The 22,500-nt window shown below is 42.4% G+C and overlaps 1 protein-coding gene across 1 annotated transcript in view; it reads left to right on the top strand.

The window, feature by feature from the left end:
* LOC306912669 (matrix metalloproteinase-16-like) overlaps window positions 1-22,500 on the top strand; it is a 90,543-nt gene that overhangs the window by 8,428 nt on the left and 59,615 nt on the right. The gene's annotated exons all lie outside the window — the stretch shown is intronic.

Here is a 22,500-nt window from a genome sequence, read left to right as displayed (position 1 = left end):
ACTTTTCACTCTCAAGGTTTCAACCTCCAGGAAGAGACCCTACAAAGTGAAGACATCATAACAACCACACCAGGTGGTCTAAAAAAGTATCGTCACCTCATAGACGCATGAAAAACTGAAAAAATATACATATCGTGGCACCTCATCTTCCTCATCGGCCATTTGAAAATAGCCATTCTACTGTACAAGCTCCCAGCGGCACAAAATGTTTTCAGATTGGCCAAACACATGGGTGAGCTGTATGCGTGCATTTTCAGAGCATATTTATTTTAATAATCTATCGATTGTGTTCTGGCTTGGATCAATGTAGGCCACTTTATGTATGTGTTACGTTTAAGCAATATTACACGAGAGAGTGTTCTTTATCGTCATTACACCATGGAGGCCCGGGGCGGAGATCTCCGTCAAGTTCAAGGTCATGGTCAAGTGCCCAAGCCGGAGATTGATAAATAGGACGGAGATTAATGATATCAAAACCGATCGCTTCGCTCCACAGCCTAGGAGCGCTTGTAGCCCAATCCGATGACGTGTCAAACAGTGACACGTCATCGAAAATGTTCCCTGCCTGTTTAGCTGACGAAATGAAAATCTTAAAACGTTCATAACTCCCGATCTAAATCATCCCGTCTAATTCTGAAAAAAGATCCTGTGTTAGACGGCGCTCCGCGGTCCAGTCGCTAGTCGCGATAGATTTATTCTTACCTCCCGTTGTTGTCGATCGACTCTAGAGTGGTGTGGCTATTGTTAGCTGCTACACAGACATGCACACCAACTTCCGGTGCGCCGGTAAAAGTGGTCCGGGCGCTATAAATGATGGGCACATGGATTAAATGGATTAAATAGGTCCGGGCAAGCAAGGTGTTAATGCACACCTGCGGTTCCGAAAGGTATCACATGATAACTACTTTTTATGTATGTGATGTATGCAATGCTTTTTTGTTCTTGCTTAATGTAAATCGCTCTGGATTAAGAGCATCTGCTAAATGCCTACATTGTAAATTGTATGTAAGTGCATTAATGACGATAAAGAACACCCTTGAGTGTAATATTGCAATTATATAACAGTTACCCTTAAAACTAAGATAATCGACAGATGTCGCCACTACGACCACAAATGTCCCAAGAAACTAGCTAGCCTAGCCACCGAGTCTGCTGCGCTCTGAGAGAAAAGCACGGCTGAATTCTTTGTTTTGATTAGCCGTGCCATTATCGTGGTTTAAGCACGGCTAGAAAGCTGTTTCAACCGATCAGATTGCTTCCTCGAAGCGACCTGTTGTATAATTGTAGCTATTATTATATTTGGGACTGTAACAAGTTGAACCGAGGTTCTGCTGCGCCTTCTTCCGTTTCTGAAAGCTGCCATTACACTCACTTCCTATGTCTTAAAAATCCAGAAACAGGAACTGGACTCCAGTGTTTCCTTCTTCCAATTGGCCACGGCCGATCACGCGAGACACACGTGTCGACACACTGCAAGGCATGTTGTGGTACAGGTGCATGATGGGAATTTTTTTTAGCACACTGAAAAGTAATTTAAGAAAACATACCATGAACTTTCCTCTTTCTTTTTTTTTACCTTCATCTTTTCATGTAAATTGCACTATCCACACGACCCACGCAGCGGGCAGTTAAATTACCAGGGGGGGTTCAGACCAGGAGTGGGACTTTTCATAGCAGCAATCTTTTATTTGTGACACGGCACACAGTCACACACACCAAACACCAAACCAAATGCACATAAAGGGGGAAAGGGCCACCCTTCTGTGTTACACTATGTGACAAATACCCACATTACAAACACACAGAGGCCTATAAACCCCACAGCGCAATGACCCCGATGCACACATTCTCTCTCACACACACACACACACACACACACACACACACACACACACACACACACACACACACACACACACACACACACACACACACACACACACACACACACACATACCAAATAATGAGCACAATGAAACATAACGGATACGGGATGTGTCCCCTGAGGCGTGCTTTGAGACCGTCCCCATGCCATTATTACCTGCCGGGGACGATACACAGTGTTTGCTAACAATAAAATAGCCAACGGAAAATCATAATGCAGCCACCGTCCGGAACGGACATCTTTCTGTTGTAACTGCCTTAAATAACAACTAACTACAGTATATATCCTACTGGAACAGAAAGATAGCATCAGGTAGAAACCTTGTAACTCCATATTTAAGGGGTATTTTGGATCACACTGTTATAATTATGCTGTAGTATAAAATAGGACATTAATTAATGAAACTATATACAAAGAGATATGGAAATGTCATGTGACAATATGCAGCATACGTTACATGCAACAAACGCTAAAAATGAATGCCCCAATATATCTTATGAAACCTTGTGGTCCTTGTATGACCAAAAGCGTTCCTATTGTGTTCTTGTTTTAAGCACATTTAAAAATTACAAATAATTGCCGATCTACAAATCTCACAATGCGTCGCCGTGACGTAGATCTACAATGCGTTGTGATTGTAGATCGGCTATTTTCATTACACTTGTGTGCGACACTCTTGGATGATCAAATTCAATAGGGTATTAATCTACGGGGGGAAAAAATAAAAAAAATAGAGTTGAAATATACGGAAAATGAATAAATACAATACGTTGAAATATGGACAAGGTTTCTGCCCGGCATTTATCTCTACAACGTATTCAGGATGGTTATGTGTTAATTACAGACACTTTGACGTTTGATCCTTCTGTAACTAAGCAATTCAGGTTAACGAGCTAGCCAACTATATCTGAGTCCTAATGAGATGAATAAAGGAAAAGGTCAAATTCAGTCTACAGGGATGGAGATTATAGATTGACAGCACACAATAATTAATGAGTCAATTATTATAGGTCAGCGCAGAATACCAATATGTCATCAATATTAATCCAGATTTCATCATAGATCAATGGTCCTCCTTAGCCTATTGCTTGAGCAAATGAAGTGTGCTCTGGGGGGGTTCAAGGGGGTCCCCATCAAAATCAGTTTAACCACTTCTTTGACCCTATTTATACTTTGGCTATTAAAAAAAACAGCATTTGTGAGTTGTGATAAATCCGGCTGCTAGTACAGTACGCTGTATGACGATCCTAGAAATCCTGTTAGTATGCTGTATGTTGATACTGTAGGCCAGTGGTTTTCAACCCTTTTCATTTCAAGGCCCATTATTCGACATTTGAGCCACGGACCATGAGATTTAGCCTCAATATTTTATCGTTGGATACAATGTTGTGCATAATTCCATGCTGTATTGATGTTGGTGCCATATAGCAGGAGAGATAACAGGCAAACGTTGATCAAAATAACAATTATTTATAACATTATCTAATTGTGCAGACTTCTTGTAAATTAAGTAATGCAGATGCTTAACAATTTAATTCTTAGTTGAGAGCGTGAAATGAAACCATTTTACACTCAAGAGTTAAAGATCTATGTGTCCATGGTTACGATCGAGAGAGAGAGAGAGAGAGGGAGAGATATTTTGGGCTGAGGGAACATATAGAGTTGAGGGAACATATAGCGTTGAGGGAACATATGAATGGTAAATGGTGCATTTATATAGCGCCTTTATCCAAGGCGCTTTACATAGATTTTGCATTACATTCACCCATTCACACACACACATTCATACACCGATTGCGGCGGAAGCCATGCAAGGTACCAACCAGCACATCGGGAGCAATTTGGGGTTCAGTGTCTTGCCCAAGGACACTTTGACATGTAGAGAGGAGCCGGGATTCAAACCGCCGACCCATGGATCATTGGACGACCTGCTCTACCTCCTGAGCCACAGATGCCCATATAGGGCTGAGGGAACATATAGGGCTGAGGGAACACATAGAGCTGAGGGAACATATAGAGCTGAGGGAACATATAGAGCTGAGGGAACATATAGAGCTGAGGGAACATATACTGTAGGGCTGAGGGAACACATAGAGCTGAGGGAACACATAGGGCTGAGGGAACACGTAGGGCTGAGGGAACACATAGGGCTGAGGGAACACATAGGGCTGAGGGAACACATAGGGCTGAGGGAACACATAGGGCTGAGGGAACATATAGGGCTGAGGGAACATATAGGGCTGAGGGAACATATAGGGCTGCGGGAACACATAGAGCTGAGGGAACATATAGGGCTGAGGGAACACATGGGGCCGAGGGAACACATAAGGCCGAGGGAACACATAGGGCTGAGGGAACACATAGGGCAGAGGGAACATATAGGGCTGAGGGAACATATAGGGGCGAGGGAACACATAGGGCCGAGGGAACACATAGGGCCGAGGGAACACATAGGGCTGAGGGAACACATTGGGCTGAGGGAACACATAGGGCCGAGGAAACATATAGCGTCGAGGGAACATATAGCGTCGAGGGAACATATAGGGCTGAGGGAACACATAGAGCTGAGGGAACATATAGGCTAGGGAACATAGAACTTGAGTGCGCTCCCGTCAAGGCGGGTCATGCAGGCCTGGTGTTTGTGCTATAAATGGTTGTCGGTTCCGAGATGCTTTGGAGATCTTTGGGCTTCGGTTTGGCTTCTTCTTTGTGGCGGCTGTAGGGAACGACCACTAAGTTAGTGTACTCCCTGTGTGCGCGTGTGTGCGCTCGCGCGTGTGTGTGTGTGCATGTGCGCGCGTGCGTGCGTGTGTCCTCCCTTTCTACATACACACAAACACACACACAGACCACAGGCTATAAGTGGGCAGTAGCAGAGAGGAGAGAGATGGGAGAATATCTCCACAAAATAACAGGTGTGGTTTGTGTGGCTGGAGGTCATCTCCAAGCTGTCCTGTAATTTGGTGGCCACAGTGCGGTCGCGGCTAAAGCCGGGCCTTCTATTTACTCCGAGGATTACGCTGCTTGCCTTGCACTCGCTCGCTCACTGTACTGCTGGTGTACTTGACATTGCGAGGGGTAAATGTCACTTTGAGGATGTACAAATGGAACCAAATGGAAACTTGCGGGTATTACAGAGTACAGACTCCTGGCCAAATGAAAGTGAACATCGCTCAGTCAAATTTGTACCGGAGAACAAGGCTGTTGGCTTTAGAAAAAGACACACAAAAATATATCTACAGACAAAAGTGCAAATTACATTAAGTACATTTTCCTTTTTGATATCATTGCACAGCTAAAGTATAAAGAATATGGTTAAAAGTTGTTAAAAGCTAAAGGTATCCAGGTCTTAATGGCTTAAATATGGAGATACAAGGTTTTTGCTCGACAGCAGCAAATGCTAATAACAATAACACTTCAATTATTGTTTTTCTGTGTGGTTTCCGCAGTGTCCTTTCACTTTGTTTCTTCTATTTTCCTGAATGTTTTGGCCGATAAAAACACTAATTAGCAAGCATTGCGTTTTGCCACTGCGCATTCCACCCTGCCCGTCATTAGTGGATTTCTCAAAAGTGTCGAGCTATTGTTTATTCTATTGTCATCATCAAAGAAAAGCAATTTTCTCCGCAAATGAGTCCTATTCATAACGGCAGCACAGCTGTGAATTAATTGCACTTATCTCTTCAGGGCCCTCGTTTCATTCTGTTTCAAACTACACTTACCATATGCATGCATTTTTAATGATTTAGTGTGATGGACAAAGAGGCAGGCTTAGATAGGTAGGCTGTATAAAGTAGAGCTATATTGCATTTTTACCCCACATAAGACAAAAGTAATTAAAAGAGAGACAATGGATTTGTAATTATTTCTCAGGACGGCTGAATACTGTAAATGTCGATTCCACATTTTCTTCAATTCTGTTACGGTTTAACAGCCAACCATCCTATGCATGTCATTTACGCTGCAAGACATTAACAAAGTTTTTAAATTAATTCATGAAACTAAAGTCACCAACTCACACTAGAACACTTGGAAAAGTTGTTTGACAGACATTATGTTAGAATTTAGCTATTGAAAAATAGCAGATCTACAAGCTCATAGCGTGCCACCGAGTGGCGCGCTACGAGCTTGTAGGTCTGCTATTTTTGAAAAATTGGAAAGCGAACGCTGCTGGTTGTCTTCCATGGCCCCGGAGGAGGCAGTGTGAAGCTCACCATGAGGCAGGTACTATAGACGACCCACTCGGCTCATTATCTCGCGGCTGACCTTTGTTGATGGTGATTGAGAAAGTCACCATGACACCATTCTCACTCTGCTATACCGTCTGAGTGTAAAGGTCCATGCGTGGCTGGCAGTTCAGCTCCCTCCCTCCCGGGTGATGGGATGTGATGTTTTAATTTACTCCACTACATTTATTTACTTTGTAGATTTTTATTACGGAACATGCATCACCCACTTCAGCCCCTATACAGTATACATCTCGGCCATTTGAAAATAGCCTACAAGCTTGTAGATCTGCTATTTTCAAGATGTCAAGATTTACAGTATATACATTTGAAAACGTTTATACTTTAACCTTTTTACTTTAAGTATACCTTTTGATGCCAAAACGTTTGTACTTTACTCAAGTGAATTTTGAATAACAGACTTTTACTTAAGTAAAACCTTTGAGTACTTTTTCCACCACTGAGCCTTGGCTTGCGATCATGGGTTACCTTAACAACATCAGTGCCGGGATTCCTTCAAAATAGAAGCTCGGGGTGCCGTGAAGACATGGCCGCTTTTACTTTGTAAAGCCCCCCCCCCCCCCCCCCCCCCCCCCCCTTTGGTTACGGAAAAAATCGGAGACATATTTTTGCTTGCTTACCTCGCTAAGAATCCGATAATAATTGCTGATGATCCCTCGCGTTCATATTATTGAACAAGAGGCAGGTGAGAAGAAATGAAGAGCTTAGTATATCCATCAGATCAAAACCACGGAGAGCGCCCTAGATTAGGAGATACGAGGCATTCTTTCTGCAGCGGTAAACTAGGAAGTGACCGGGACCGGGGGTGAACGAAGAGCGAAGCGTATGGTGGCCTTGGAGTCCAACTGAAAAAAAATCAGAATATTCTTCTCTCGTTTGATATCATTGAAGATGCGCTAGGACGTGTACACACGTCCTTTGAGTCCGTCGGTTGGATTGCTTATGACGGCACACGACTGATTGGCAAACATCAGCCTCGGCATTGAATTCAGACATGCAATCAATGCATTAACATGTTTTCTGATTGGTTAGCTGAGCATGTTTACGCGAAAAGAACACGATAAACCTTTATGCAACCACTGAAAATAACTTTTTGAGGCGCGCTAGCTCCTCCAACGTCTGGCAGTCAAGTCTATGGACTTTGTTTGGAGCACTTTTAACAAACATAAGATTGCATCATAATTTCAGGGCCTACCCATTGAAAAAATAAAGGCAGGCTCCGCACACTCAAATCTGTACACAATCAATAGGTTTATTGCAAACTTTCGGTCTACTGACCTTCTTCAGGCTTCTTCAGGACCTACCCATTAACTCATCCCTGGCTATACTCCTTTAACGTCTTTTTAATGATATCCCGCACCGCCAACGACGCCTTTAACGTGTTAATTAGCGCTCTATTTAATGATAGTTGGCTTACCGCTAATCAAAGCTCCCCTCGAGTGGCAGCGCCGTGATCGATTGCTTCCCCTTCAGGCACAATGCATTGGAAAAAGAGCAAGGTGGTGGATGAGGTCTTTCTAAGCCTTTTTAAGAGTATTCCATTTCAAATCGTGTTGGATAAATAAAGCGACTGTGTTTAGTGGCTCAATAGCTCTTCCCCATAACCACGCATCTAAAATATGGATGCTTCAAAATACTCTCATGAGTGATTAGTCCGGACCCCGCGATCACCTTCGCCATTGCTGTTGACGGTAGAGGAGGAGGCCGTCTTCTTCTACCGCCAAATAGAATGTTGGTGAACGGTGGCGGTTGCTGAACTATTGGCGCTGAGTTGAGTTAAAAGCCTTGATGTGAATTCGACAAGCTTCTTCAAGTACTTCTTCTGGGAATAGTTAGTTTGGTATATCCATATTATTTGTATTCCAACTTGTAGTAATGGCGAGACAAAAACAAACCGGGAGGACCATAACTCTATTCTTTTTTGTTGTAGGAAAAGAAAATTAGTTTTGTACTCGAGTCATGACCCCAGTGTTGTTTTTGGCAAGACATTTTAGTTTTAGTCATAGTCTCTTGAATAGCTTCCATTTAGTTTTAGTCATAGTCTCTTGAATAGCTTCCATTTAGTTTTAGTCATAGTCTCTTGAATAGCTTCCATTTAGTTTTAGTCATAGTCTCTTGAATAGCTTCCATTTAGTTTTAGTCATAGTCTCTTGAATAGCTTCCATTTAGTTTTAGTCATAGTCTCTTGAATAGCTTCCATTTAGTTTTAGTCATAGTCTCTTAAATAGCTTCCATTTAGTTTTAGTCATAGTCTCTTGAATAGCTTCCATTTAGTTTTAGTCATAGTCTCTTGAATAGCTTCCATTTAGTTTTAGTCATAGTCTCTTGAATAGCTTCCATTTAGTTTTAGTCATAGTCTCTTGAATAGCTTCCATTTAGTTTTAGTCATAGTCTCTTGAATAGCTTCCATTTAGTTTTAGTCATAGTCTCTTGAATAGCTTCCATTTAGTTTTTTAGTCACCCGGAATGTTTTAGTGTTAGTCTAGTTTCACTCGACTAAATATCATAAGATTTTAGTCGACTAAATCTACAGTTGATTTAGTCTAAAATGCATTTTGGCGGGCCTTGATGCCGTTGTAATTTGTTACAACTGTAACTGTTTTTACACTTGCTGAAAATAGCCGATCTACAAGCTCACAACGTGTCGCAGCGCGTTGTGAGCTTTATAGATCTGCTATTTTCAGCATGCAACCTTATTGTAAAATGACTTGTGTCTTTTCCTTATGCTGGATCTCTTGTCCACTAGTCCCTTCCTAACATTTTTGTCTAGTTATTTGTTGACAAAATTGTCAGTATATTTAGTCTTAGTTTTAGTCATCATAGCTTAGTTTATATTTAGTTTCCATGTAGTTTTCGTCAGTGAAAAAAGGTAGTCGACGAACATTTTTCGTCTTAGTTTTAGTCGACGAAATCAACACTGCCGCAAACGGGTCCCGACCCACTTTTTGGGGAAACAGTGCTGTAGACCAGGGGTTCTCAACGTTTTTGGCCGGGGACCCCCGGAAATGCTTTGGCAATGTCTCGGGACCCCCGCCCCGCCCCCTCCCGACCCCCAATATAAATTGACTGCTACAATAACCTTAAACCATTTTGGGCGGGAACCCCTTTTGGTGTTTTAAGCATTGTTATAATTTAGCTATTGAAAAATAGCAGATCTACAAGCTCATAGCGCGCCACCGAGTGGCGCGCTACGAGCTTGTAGGTCTGCTATTTTAGAAAAATCGTGAAAATAAAATTTAAAAAGATTTTTTTTTATTTTTTTAAATAATTTGGGGACCCCCTAAAATAATTTGGCGACCCCCCGAGGGCTCGCGACCCACAGGTTGAGAACCCCTGCTGTAGACGGTGCATGCACGCAGTAGGATGCACTGGTTCTGCAGAGTGCATACAGATTGTATGCAAATTGAAAGGCGGTGGGGAGAGAAAGTAGTAGGCTGTCAAAACGCCCAGACCCCTGAGCATTTATCTGTGCCAAGTTTGGAGGCAGTTGGACTTCTGGTCTGCTGTGCATGGGGACCTGCATGTATGCACGCCACGCACGCACACACGCACATGTGCACACAGGGAGAAAAAAAACCCCCCATTGATGCAGAGTATGTCAGGAGAAGTTTATTAAATATTCCAAGGCACACACTCTTCCGTTGACAACCGAGAATAAAGTTTGCACACTGAATCATATGCTCCAAAGCTTAAACATTTATTTTGGTTCCTTTTGCACCATTGGACAATGTGATGTTTCATGGGAGCCAGCAGTCAGATATTTGAATTGTGCTGCCTGGCGTACAGTAGGCTAGATCAGGGTTTCTCAACCCGTGGGTCACGACCCCCGGGGTGGGGGGGGGGTCACCAAATTATTTTTGGGGGTCCATATTACACACAGTACATGCATAAACTTTCCTTAATGATTATATCTGGTTCCAGTATTTATTCATGATGTATTTTTTAAGGTTGTTATTATTAAGGTTATTGTAGCAGCCAATTTGTATTGGGGTTGGGGAAAGGGGCGGGGGCAGGGGTCGCGAGACATGGCCAAAGCATTTCCGGGGGTCCCCAGCCAAAAACGTTGAGAACCCCTGGGCTAGATAAGGCTACTGTACTGTACTGTACTGTACTGTACTGTACTGTACTGTACTGTACTGTACTGTACTGTACTGTCAGTCACAGCGCCTTGTGATTGATGGGACATCGCTCAGCAGCGATACAACCAACCACCTGTTGTTATCTTTGCCTCAGACACATGCATTCTGCTGCTATGTACTGTACGAGCCCTGCCCTGGCAGCGTTGCTATGTACTGTACGAGCCCTGCCCTGGCAGCGTTGCTATGTACTGTACGAGCCCTGCCCTGGCAGCGTTGCCAAGCCATCACTTCTGGCTTGTTTTTCTGTAAAGTTGCTTGTAAATATTGGTCGTTTTGTCTCTAAAAGTCTAGTTGCTTCACCATCATGTATGTGACCCTGTGGTCTGAAAATACTTACTTTGAGTGTCTGTCGGTACTAGATTTGTGTATTTAAAATAAAAATGTCTAAATTATTTTTAAAATGTATCTATGAATGCAACACGTCTCTGTACGTGTGTGTGCGTCTGTAATGCACGTAAAAAAAGCAGATCAGTGAGCTTGTAAATCGGCTTGTAGATTTTTTCCAATAGCAGATTTTCATGCTATATTGACTAATTTACCGGGGACCCCGTGTGTGTGATATGAATCTTTGGTATATGGCATTCAATTGAAAGTTGTTATGTTGTTCATGTAATGTCTTATCTTATGCTCTGCTCTGGGGGGTTTGTGATCTCAGATTCAGTATGTTGCACAGGTAATCTGAATGAGCAGAGCCACACCGCCACAACTAAACACAATCGTTTTGCAAAAGATGGTAATGGTCAGTCCTGAGCTGAATAGTCTTAATGAAATAGTGATTTGAGGTTTGCCTTCAACATATCCCTGGCTGCTCTAACCACCCAGTTCCGTAAAAATAGTATCTTATCTAATCCTGCCCCAACTAGCAACATAATTTTATTCATGGCATGCATTGTCTTTTTGTTTTAGTTTTGCTGTTTTCTTTTTACACCACATTTGTAGGTTGTCACTGATCGTACTGTCGTATCCTACTGCATGGGTTCCCAAAGTGGGTTCCAGGGACCCCTAGGGGTACTTGAGGGAGTTCCAGGGGGTACCTAGCTCAATTAGAGATAGTTAGGAACCAAATGGACCCTTATGGGTCTGTAACTCAGAGAGAGTTAAATTCTCTCAGAGTTACAATATAAATTGGGGTACCAAGCACTCCCTGCTGACTACTGAACTGTGTGCACTGAGAAATATCGCCCTCCCCCACCTGCAGCTTCTTTCCCCTGAACACGGGCCAATTGTGTTTGTATACTAGGGGGGGAAAAAAGAACTCTGCTTCCCATCATGCACCTGTAACCCAGCATGCCTTGACCTGCGTTGACGCGTGTGTCACATGTGAATACTCTAGTACTTTATATTTATATACCTTCTCTGATTGCAATTTTGCACAGTGATACTCTTGTGATACTATACTGTACTTGTACATTGCTGCTATTGTGTATTGTCTATTGTGTATTGTCTGTCTGTTTTAAAAAACTACTGTACTACTGCACTTTTGCCCAAGACAAATTTCCCCTCGTGGGACAATAAAGTATATCTCATCATCTCATCTCATCTCATCACATGATCGGCCGTATGGCCAATTGGAAGAGGGAAACACAGGAGTGGAGTTCCTGTTTGTGTGCCGTTTTGAAAGGTTGAGTGCAGAACTGCAGATGTTCTGGGATCATTTCTGATGTTATGCTGTGTCGAGGTTACAATATAAACGTTTCTGAAGAGAAATAGTGGTTTTGGTGTTAGCATTATGTTATGCTTTAGCTATTGAAAAATAGCAGATCTACAAGCTCATAGCGCGCCACCAAGTGGCGCGCTACGAGCTAGTAGGTCTGCTATTTTTGAAAAATCGCAGAACGACTGACATAGAAACATAGCTTTTTCAGAAAACTGTCAGGATGTAGAAGACATTTTTAGAATCTGATCTCAGGTCAAAATGGGTTAAGACGGACAGAGTGACTAATGGCGGCTTTCAGAAACGGAAGCAGGCGGGATGCTTCCGTTTCCCCCCCCCCTCTACTTGCTAGAGGGGGGGGGGGGGGGGGGGTACTATTGGCGGGGAAGCCAGTGACGTAGGAGGAGCAGAAAGCATAGCATAGTAGCGGTCCGGGCACCTATAGGCCGCTAAGCCAGCCTGACGCCGTGTCGCGGGTTCAACCCCCGATTCCGACGACCTTTGCCGCGTGTCACCCCCCATCTCTCTAGCCCATTTCCTGTCACCATACTATCCAATAAAGGCAGAAAAAGCACAAAAATATATAATAAAAAAAAGCATAGTCAGGAACGGCAGTTTCGCCTACATCACGGTCTATGACTTGCCGATCTGAACTGGTGCATATTTTTGTCGGCGTGGAATTCTGGGAAATGTGCGACATTGCACCCGTTTGGGTGGTGCCTCCCTCCCTGTGTGTGTGTGTGTGTGTGTGTGTGTTTGTGTGTGTGTGTGTGTGTGCGCGCGTGCGTGCGTGCGTGCGTGGCTGTGCGCTTACGTGTTTTTTTTTCATTATATATTATATGTATATATATATATATTTATTTTTATTATATTTTTTTCCCAAGAGCATGTAACGATCAAATAGAAAACGTGTTCCTAAACACTATAAGACATGGCAAAATGGATGTATAATTTGATTTGATCATATCCTGGAATCGATCTGTTGCTTTATCAAAGTTATCAAGTTATGCGCGTGCTGCGTCCGTCGCTGCACCCCACTATACCGCGTCTGCTTTATCTTATCTAACAGGCCTTGTAATGTTGTCGATGGTATCTTAACTCGATCTCTAAGGACTAATCTTGTACGGGTACACAATTGATTGATTAATCATTCAAATAACGTAATGATGTTCTGTTGGTCAGATGGGTGCGCAGCTGGATGGTGTATACGGATTGTGGTCTTGTATAGAATTGTCAAGTCTGTTCATCTCAGACAGTATTTCTGCCAGATATGTGAATGTTGTGACACCTTCAGTCAGCTCTGCACAGTAGAGAATAGATGTGCATGGTTGTTCTAGGCATAGATGGTATAGGCATTAGGCAACCTAACAAAAAACAATATTTTATATTTATTTATTTTGGTCGATACCAATGAAAAGTTCAAAGCCTTCAAGTGGCAATTTGGAAAGAGCAAAGATGGAGACAAATGTACTGCTGTGGTTCGTTTTTATTTTATTTGTCTGTCTGAATTTTCCTGATTGCTTTGAAAAGTTCAAAGGAATCAAGTGGCAAATTGGAAAGAGGAAAGATGGTAGAAAGAAGACAAAAAGTACAGATACAAAGATAAACCTTACTTATACCAATATCTTGGTTATTACTGGTTATTACTGCAATGACTCCGAGGACCCCCTATGGGTCATGGACTCCCTGTTGAATACCCATATGGTTGACTGCAATTAACTACTTGAACCCCAGCATCCATATTCTGGAGGCAACAGGGAACATAATTATCCAAAAATATCAGATCCACAGACGCGTTGTGAGCTTGTTGTGTGCTGTTTTTGGCCAAGAGGTTTGGTGTAGACAGAACACATGCAGTCTAGAGGGTTTAATTGGTTAAAGACAACCTTGTGGGCAAGAAATTAGCCATTTGCGTTCAATTGCAACTACATGAGAAGACAGTGTGTGTTCTACAAAATCACAACTCATTTGCCAAAGTCTGCAATGTGGCTAATCATCACACCATGTGTATTGGATGAGTGGATGAGTGGATGGATAGATGCATTTATTTGGTGATAAAAGGAAAGAGTCACTTCCAGCATCACTTCCAGCAAAAACAACATCACAGAGGATAAAAACACAATTCAGCTCTGAGGCTTATTTGAGTGGTTTTGTAAAAAAGACAAACAGCTACTTTACCACATGTCTATCTCTTTGCCTTTAGTGTTGGTTATGTTTGATCTACAGACACACACCGCCTCTGTAGAGACTCTCAGGCAGTTGGGCAGTGCCTCTGTATGATGTATGAAAAACTAAACAACAAAAAGAGAAGTATGAATCATACTTAGACCATTTAGACCTGACGTCATTCTACAAATGTCTTCTAAATCCTCTAAATCCTGACAGTTTTCTGAAAAAAACCCATGTTTCTATGTCAGTGGTTCTCAAACATTTTCATGTCAAGGACCCCCAACAATATATGTATTTGGCCGCCGACCCCAATCTGAAAATATGTTGTTCCAGACTTCCAGGGACCTCCCAGAAGCAGATATGAGTTAAAAACATTTTATGTTTTTCAATAGCTAAAGTATAACATAATGCTTAAAACGCCAAAAGGGGTTCCCGCCCAAAATGGGTTAAACCATTTAGACCATGATGTCGAAATAAAAAAATGTCTTCTAAATCCTGATAGTTTTCTGAAAAACCTATGTTTCTATGTCAGTGGTTCTCAAACATTTTCATGTCAAGGACCGCCAAAAATATATGTAATTGGCCGCCGCGACCCCCATATGAAAATATGTTGTTCCAGGGACCCCCCCCCCCCCCCCCCAGAAGCAAAGATTTGAGCTAAAACATTGGATCTGAAAGAATATATATAAAGATTTGCGCCACATTTTCACGATTTTTCAAAAATAGCAGACCTACAAGCTCATAGCGCGGCACTCGGTGCTGCGCTATGAGCTTGTAGATCTGCTATTTTTCAGTAGAACAGAATGCTTAAACACCTAAAGGGGTTCCCGCCCAAAATGGGATAATCTTTTTGTTGTTTTGTGTACACACGACAACAAAGCATCATACTGTATGATGCTTTGTTTGTATGTTATCCCTGTTTAAAAATGAAAAGCGTTGTTGCTCCATATTTCAACGTTTTAGGTTTTTTTTCTTCTCTTATCTTACATTAAGGCCTTATTTCATCATACAAAAAAGCAAAAAAAAAGACTATCTACAAGCTCACGACGTGCCACAAGCACGAGCTTGTAGAATAGATCGACTATTTTTTGCTATTTTGAAATAAGTGAAAGTGAAATTGTTTCAAGAACTCTTTAGGCTCTCCTGTGGAAATAATGTCCATAACTTGTTTTGTAAATTCCTGTCAATGTGTATATGAACTGGCTTTTTAAGGTGGGGTACATACAGTATAAGGGCCATTATATTCAACTTATAATTTAGAAATAATGCTAATATACTTATTTAAAGTGTAAAGCATAGAACCAGTGGTTCCCAAACTTTTCAGTTTGTGACCCAAAAGAGAGATTAGGCGTTTGCCCGCGACCCAAACTAGTGAAAATAGCAGATCTACAATTATTGCAAAATGATTCGATACCCATTATTTGCATTGCAAAACAATACGATACATAAACATAAAAAACGATACGATATACGTTGCTGTTTACATATCGATATACTTTGATCCTTGAAATTAAAATTGATTTGTTACTGTATCGTTAGTTACAACCGTACCGACAAAGGTACTGTAAATATTTCGATGCCAATATTTTGTTCTTTTCCTCAAGTAAAAGTTTGAATACAGGCCTTTCACTAGGGTATTTGACTTTAATGCTACTTTCACCCGAGTCTAATTGTCTCAAATATTACTCGATATAGAGCGTCGCAGCCCTTTCATGACGACGACAGGCCCAGGTGAGGTAATAATTCCCCATGCATTTTTCCCATAGACATTTCAAAACTTATTTATTTAAAGATCTGTAAGCATTGAACAAAGCCAACTCGGATCGTCTCAAATCATGACAACAAACACAATATTTTGGGCCAAACAAATAATTACAAAGAAGAAAAACAACATGTTGTCGTCATGAAAGGAGGCGGGACTGCACCGCTCTATAGAGGGTATGCGTGTGAGTCATCATCATCATACCCGGAAGTTACACGGGAACGCTTACTGAGTGACAAAAAACGACTTTCTTGCCTTGACAGCCCATACGTCCAAACACTTTCTTGCCTTGACAGCCCATACGTCCAAACAGATAAACCAGCCCATACGTCCAAACAGATAACTCCTATTTGATTCCATTAACCCGTTTAGACTGTTTCTACAAATGTATTCTAAATCCTGACAGTTTTCTGAAAAACCTATGTTTCTATGTCAGTCGTTCTCAAGGATTTTCAAAAATACATATGTAATTGGCCGCCGACCCCCATCTGCAAATATTATGTTCCAGGGACCTCCCAGAAGCAAAGATTTGAGTTAAAAACATTGGCTCTGAAAGAATATATATATATTCAAAGATTTGCACCACAGTACCTACAGTACAAGCTTGTAGAGTGGCACTCGGTGCCATGCTATGAGCTTGTAGATCTGCTATTTTTCAATAGCTAAAGTATAACATAATGCTATAACCACCAAAAGGGGTTCCCGCCCAGAATGGGTTAAACTACTTTAAACAACATTAAATTAACTTTGCCATTACCTTTGCCACTCAATCTGCCATTCACTTTATGCATACGCTCTATTACAGTCAGTCCATGTTGTTGTTATGAATCGTGCAGCCTTGATCTGCAGTGGGCAGAGACACGTGACAGGAGATTTAAGCACTGATACTTCGCACAGTGTGGAAATGCCAACCTACTGGCACCCTGTGTGCGTGTGTGTGTGTGTGTGTGTGTGTGTGTGTGTGTGTGTGTGTGTGTGTGTGTGTGTGTGTGTGTGTGTGTGTGTGTGTGTGTGTGTGTGTGTGTGTGTGTGTGTGTGTGTGTGTGTGTGTGTGTGTGTGTGTGTGTCGTGCGTGCGTGCGTGCGTGCGTGCGTGCGTGCGTGCGTGCGTGCGTGACAGTAAAATCCATGCAGCATGGAGTAGGATAAGCCTTTCAAAATGCCCACGTTCGCTTCAAAACGAGAGCTGGCCACACAGAGTTTATCACGGATTACATGCTCGTTATCTCTCTCCACTTGCAATTTCAGAGCATTTTCATTATGATTCCAATTTTGTGATATATTGTAATTTTTGAGAGGCACTATTTATGAACGGAAATCGTTTGTCAGCCAAATCTATGGACTTTGAGGATATTACAATGTTTGTTTAGAGCACTTAAAGACCAGCCTTCAAGTCTCTGGATTTTAATGTTTGTTTAGGGCCCTAGATGCCGACGTAAGACGTCGTAAGCGCCCCTCACTTCACACAAGTGTGATTTTCTTTTTTAAGTTCCTCCACATATAATTACATTGGTAAATGGTGCATTTATATAGCGCCTTCATCCAAGGCGCTTTACATAGATTGTGCATTACATTCACCCATTCACACACCGATGGTGGATGAAACCATGCAAGGCACCAGCCGCAGCGTGCTCATCGGGACACTTCGACACTAGCCTCGGAAACCCAGACGTTTTATTTCCTGGAAGAAAGAAAACTTCGACACTAACTCTGGGGGAGCCTGCATCGAATCGGGGACCTCGCGGTTCCCATCCGGCCGCTCTACCAGCCAGCAGCCACTCTACCCCTGAGTCACTGCCACCCATTGTTAGTAAGCTGATGCATTTGTGGACAGTGTATATAAGCACATTTACTTGAGTAGGCTACTGTACTGTATTTAACCCTGACAGTTTTCTAAAAAACCTATGTTTCTATTATGTCAGTGGTGCTCAACCTTTTTCATGTCAAGGACCCCCAGAATTATCTGTATTTGGCCGTGGACTCCCATCTGAAAATATGTAGTTCCAGGGACCCCCCAGAAGCAAAGATATGAGTTTAAAACGTTTGTTGTGAAATAATATATATTCAAAGATTTGCACTACATTTTCATGATTTTTCAAAAATAGCAGACCTACAAGCTCGTAGCAGTGCCGTGCTATGAGCTTGTAGATCTGCTATTTTTCAATAGCTAAAGTATAACATAATGCTTAAAACACCAACAGGGGTTCCCGCCCAAAATGGGTTAAATACATTTGTGGAGTGATATAAATTGAACAAATCAAGGAACATCTTTAAAAAAATAAAGCTTTTAAAAGCTTTAATATAAAGCCTAGTTTATCTTCTTCAGGACATGCAGAAGAGTGTTGCAGTCTTTGTTTTTCACACCTGGTTGTGTCTCAGCAGTGTTTGGTCAGCACTGAGTCATGCAACAGAAGAAGGATCCACTGTTGTTGTTGTTCGTGTTCAGGTATTGGAGACATGGTGGAGCCAATTAGCATGGGATGACACATCCGTACTCACCTAGCTCAGCTGTGCAGCTTCAACTCATTCACTAGTTTAACCACTTCATCCATGCGTCCCTATTTTGATGCATGCCATTAAATGGTAAATGGTGCATTTATACGTATAGATATCAAGTAGGAAAGCACGCAAGGCACCAACCTGCACATCGGGAGTAATTAGGGGTTCAGACAGAGTCTTGCTCAAGGACACTTCGACACTAACTCTGGGGGAGCCCGGGATCGATCTGGGAACCTCGCAGTTCCCATCTGGCCGCTCTACAGGCCACTCTATCCCTGAGCCATGCACTGCCGCCCATTGTTAGTAGTAAGCTGATATACTTGAGTAGTCTACTGTATTTTTAAGTATTGTATTTTTAACATAGTGTAGAAATGCATGGCAGACAAATGCTGGCAGCTCAAAAAACTCTTTCGGCAGACACGGTTCCTAAGTGTTTTTCCACTCTGTTTCAACATTGATGGCAGTGGACGATGATTAAAAATGCAGGCTGAGATCTGTCTACTAAAGAAGTGTACAGTACATCTTCGCTGTCGCGTGGAAACCTTATATGTTCAAAGCTGTTCAAAGCAGAGATACAAGAAAAAAAACAATGTGTACAAATGGCTTCAATCGCTATTATTTACTAGTCACAAGCTCTTGTTTCATTGGTTCAATATTTATAAAACTCACGCACACAATTAACTTCCACTTCAAAATCACTTTAAAATAGCAGACCTGGAAGCTCACAACGCGTGGCACCGTAACTCCTTGTGAGCTTGTAGATCAATTATTTTTGATACATTTTTAAATTTTTTAAATTTTTCCACTGCCATATGAGGAAGAAGGCATTCTGGAGATACAAGGTTTCTGCCCGACAGACAGCGACAATATACTATACTGTTTTTATTTGCATGAATCAGTGTGTGTTGTTTAGAAAATATTGAACCCATGAAAAGTAGTAAAAACTAAAAGCGCTTCGGACAAAACCTAACTCCATTGGACCCTCAAACTGTCTGCTAAACCAGCTAACTCCACCACCTCTCCTCCTCTCATGGAAGTAATTGATAATTTATAAAGTCACAACACCAATTTCGACGAGGCAGTATTGCTTTGTTTTCAAAATAAACGTATTTTTCTATATATATTTCTCATTTTCTGAAAAAATAACATTTTGGAGTTCGGAGGTTTCTTCCCGACAGCAGACATATACTGTACACATAAGTCTATGGACTTTAATGTTTGTTTAGGGCACTACATGACGACGAAAGACGCCATGTGGCCGACATAAGTACAGTGGGTGCCCCTCCCCCTAAATCTGCATCTGTGGGCTGAGCGTGTGTATTGATGTGGGCGCAATTAGATTTGAATGGCACCTCCCCATTTCTACTGAGCAATCATATGCACGCACGCACGCACGCACGCACGCACGCATGCACAATTACAATTTACAGTAGGCATTTAGGAGACGCTCTTCCTAAGCAAAAACAACACAAGGTAATACTTCAAATGCATAGAAATAGTCATCTAGGATCGTAAACTAAGAACCTAACGTCTAATATATAATATATAATATCTGTATATTGAAACTATAAACACTATAGAATGCATGCCAGATCAATAATGACAGGCAGGCACACATACACACACACGCGTACGCACACGCACGCACACACACACACACTCACTCACTCACTCACTCACTCACTCACTCACTCACTCACTCACTCACTCACTCACTCACACACACACACACACACACACACACACACACACACACACACCAACACACACACACACCATTGCTGACGTCATTTGGCTGTGGCGCGAGGGGACAGATTTCGGAGTCACGGGGGTGTCTGTGTCACTCTGTTTACCCAATCCAACCGAGACACACGACACCTGCACCGTCCTAAATGATTCATCATCCCGCACGCACGCACGCACGCACGCACTCACGCACGCACGCACGCACGCACGCACGCATGCACGCAGCACATCACATCACGGGTGCTATCTGTGTCCCCGTGACCCCGCGCTGACATCTGCCCACTCCCTCCTCCTCCTCATCCACCATCGTCTGAGTATGGCCGTCACGGTATTACGATTTTAAGTTGACGATCAATTGTCACACAAATAATTGCAATACACAACTTAAATAATTTGCCGCCAACAGCGCCATCTGGTGGCTCCAGAACCGCCACCGTTCACTTCGATGTTACCCGTCTTATTTTGAAAGCCGTTTCACTCTGAAACTTGAGAAACAGGAAGTAAAAATCGCTACATTATGTAGCGTGTCCCGCGAATGTTATTGTGTTACCCAGAACATCTTTATAATGAGTACATTGATGCATGAAGTCTCTTATTCTGTGGGTGATTATAGGTGGGGTGGGAGTGGCCGGTTTCGGGAGAGCTTTCTGTCTTTGTTTTTGTCCTGGTTTATGTATGCATGGATGTGTTTGTTGTATTGTTTTCTCCACTGTAATTGCTGTTTCCTGTTGCCAGGGCCGGATTTACCATTGCTGACTGGGGGGTTCCCCAAAGATTTATTTAATTTTTAATTTTTAATGATGAAATTGTAAATTATTGCAATCCAATTCAAGTGAGATTTGTGATTAGTTATTGTAGCCTATATTTAGTTGTATAATGGTTAAAGCATTGAGAGCTTCTGCTCTGCTGTGGAAAGCCTTATCCAGTCTAAAGCCCACCATGCACAGCGACTAGTCTGTCTGTCTGTCTGTCTGTCTGTCTGTCTGTCTGTCTGTCTGTCGACAGACTGTCTGTCTGTCTGTCTGTCTGTCTGTCTGTCTGTCTGTCTGTCTGTCTGTCTGTCTGAAAAATCGTGAAAATCTTTGCTTCTGGGGCGGTCCCTGGAACAACATATTTTCAGATGGGGGTCGGCGGCCAATTACATATATCATTTTTGGGATCCTTGACATGAAATATTGAGAACAACTGATATCGAAACATGAGGTTTTTCAGAAAAAAATGACATTTAAAAAATTCGACGTCAGGCCTAAATGGGTTAAAACCGCAAAAGCATTCTGTGGGGTTACAACAAAAACAAATGGGCAAACATAACAGGCAAATAAAATACTAGGCATTGGGGCATGTTTCCTCGACAGTGTTTCTGAACACTCAGCAGGTCACGGACGGTGCAGAAATATTGACTTGTGCTGTGCCGTGTACACAATATATGATGTAACCACAGATGTATACAGGGAGGCGTAAGGGAAGCACACACACACACACACACACACACACACACACACACACACACACACACACACACACACACACACACACACAGGAACATGGGTGCATGAGAGGCTGCAACATCAGGCAAGGTGTCCAATTTCTACCGCCAGAGTGCACTCGTGCGGTCACACACGCACATGCACGCGTGCACACACACACACACACACACACACACACACACACACACACACACACACACACACACACACACACACACACACACACACACACACACACACACACACACACACATGCGCGCACACGCACACACTCACAGGTAATGGCGGATGTTCTGTGTGCACTGCACACGTTCCCGTCTTAAATCCTCAGTATTCATCCATTTGTGTCTCTGAGAATTTACAAAATGCTTGTATAATGTATATCGATCGGCTGTTTTCGGGGAACAGATTTGGCTGTAGAGGGAAATACTAGCGTACCTATTACAGAGCCCTGTTGGACTCTGGTCAGCTAGTATACATTTAGATAAATGGTAAATGGTGCATTCTTATAGCGCTTTTATCCAAAGCGCTTTACATAGATCGTGCATTACATTCACCCATTCACACACGCATTCATAGTACACACCGATGGCGGAGGAAACCATGCAAGGCACCAACCTGCATATCGCGGGAGCAATTAGGGGTTTAGTGTCTTGCTCAAGGACACTTCGACCCTAACTCTGGGGGAGCCCGCGGGATTAAACTGGAAACCTGATCATGAAACCGGCGGCTTCATGATCATCATGATAGGGTTAAAGTGCTTACATTGTGTTATTAATTATTAACAATAATGTCAACATATCAGACAGTGATATTTCCCAAAGGAAATGCATGTATTTAATTATCCTAGCATGCACAAAACCTAACCCTAATAGCGTAGCATTCATGCTTCAGTATGCCAATATCTTTTGAC

Source organism: Electrona antarctica (assembly GCF_951216825.1).
Source record: "Electrona antarctica genome assembly, chromosome: 20".
Classification (NCBI taxonomy): Eukaryota; Metazoa; Chordata; class Actinopteri; order Myctophiformes; family Myctophidae; genus Electrona; species Electrona antarctica.
Note: the sequence above shows the minus strand (reverse complement) of the source record. Positions and strands in the feature narration are given on the sequence as shown.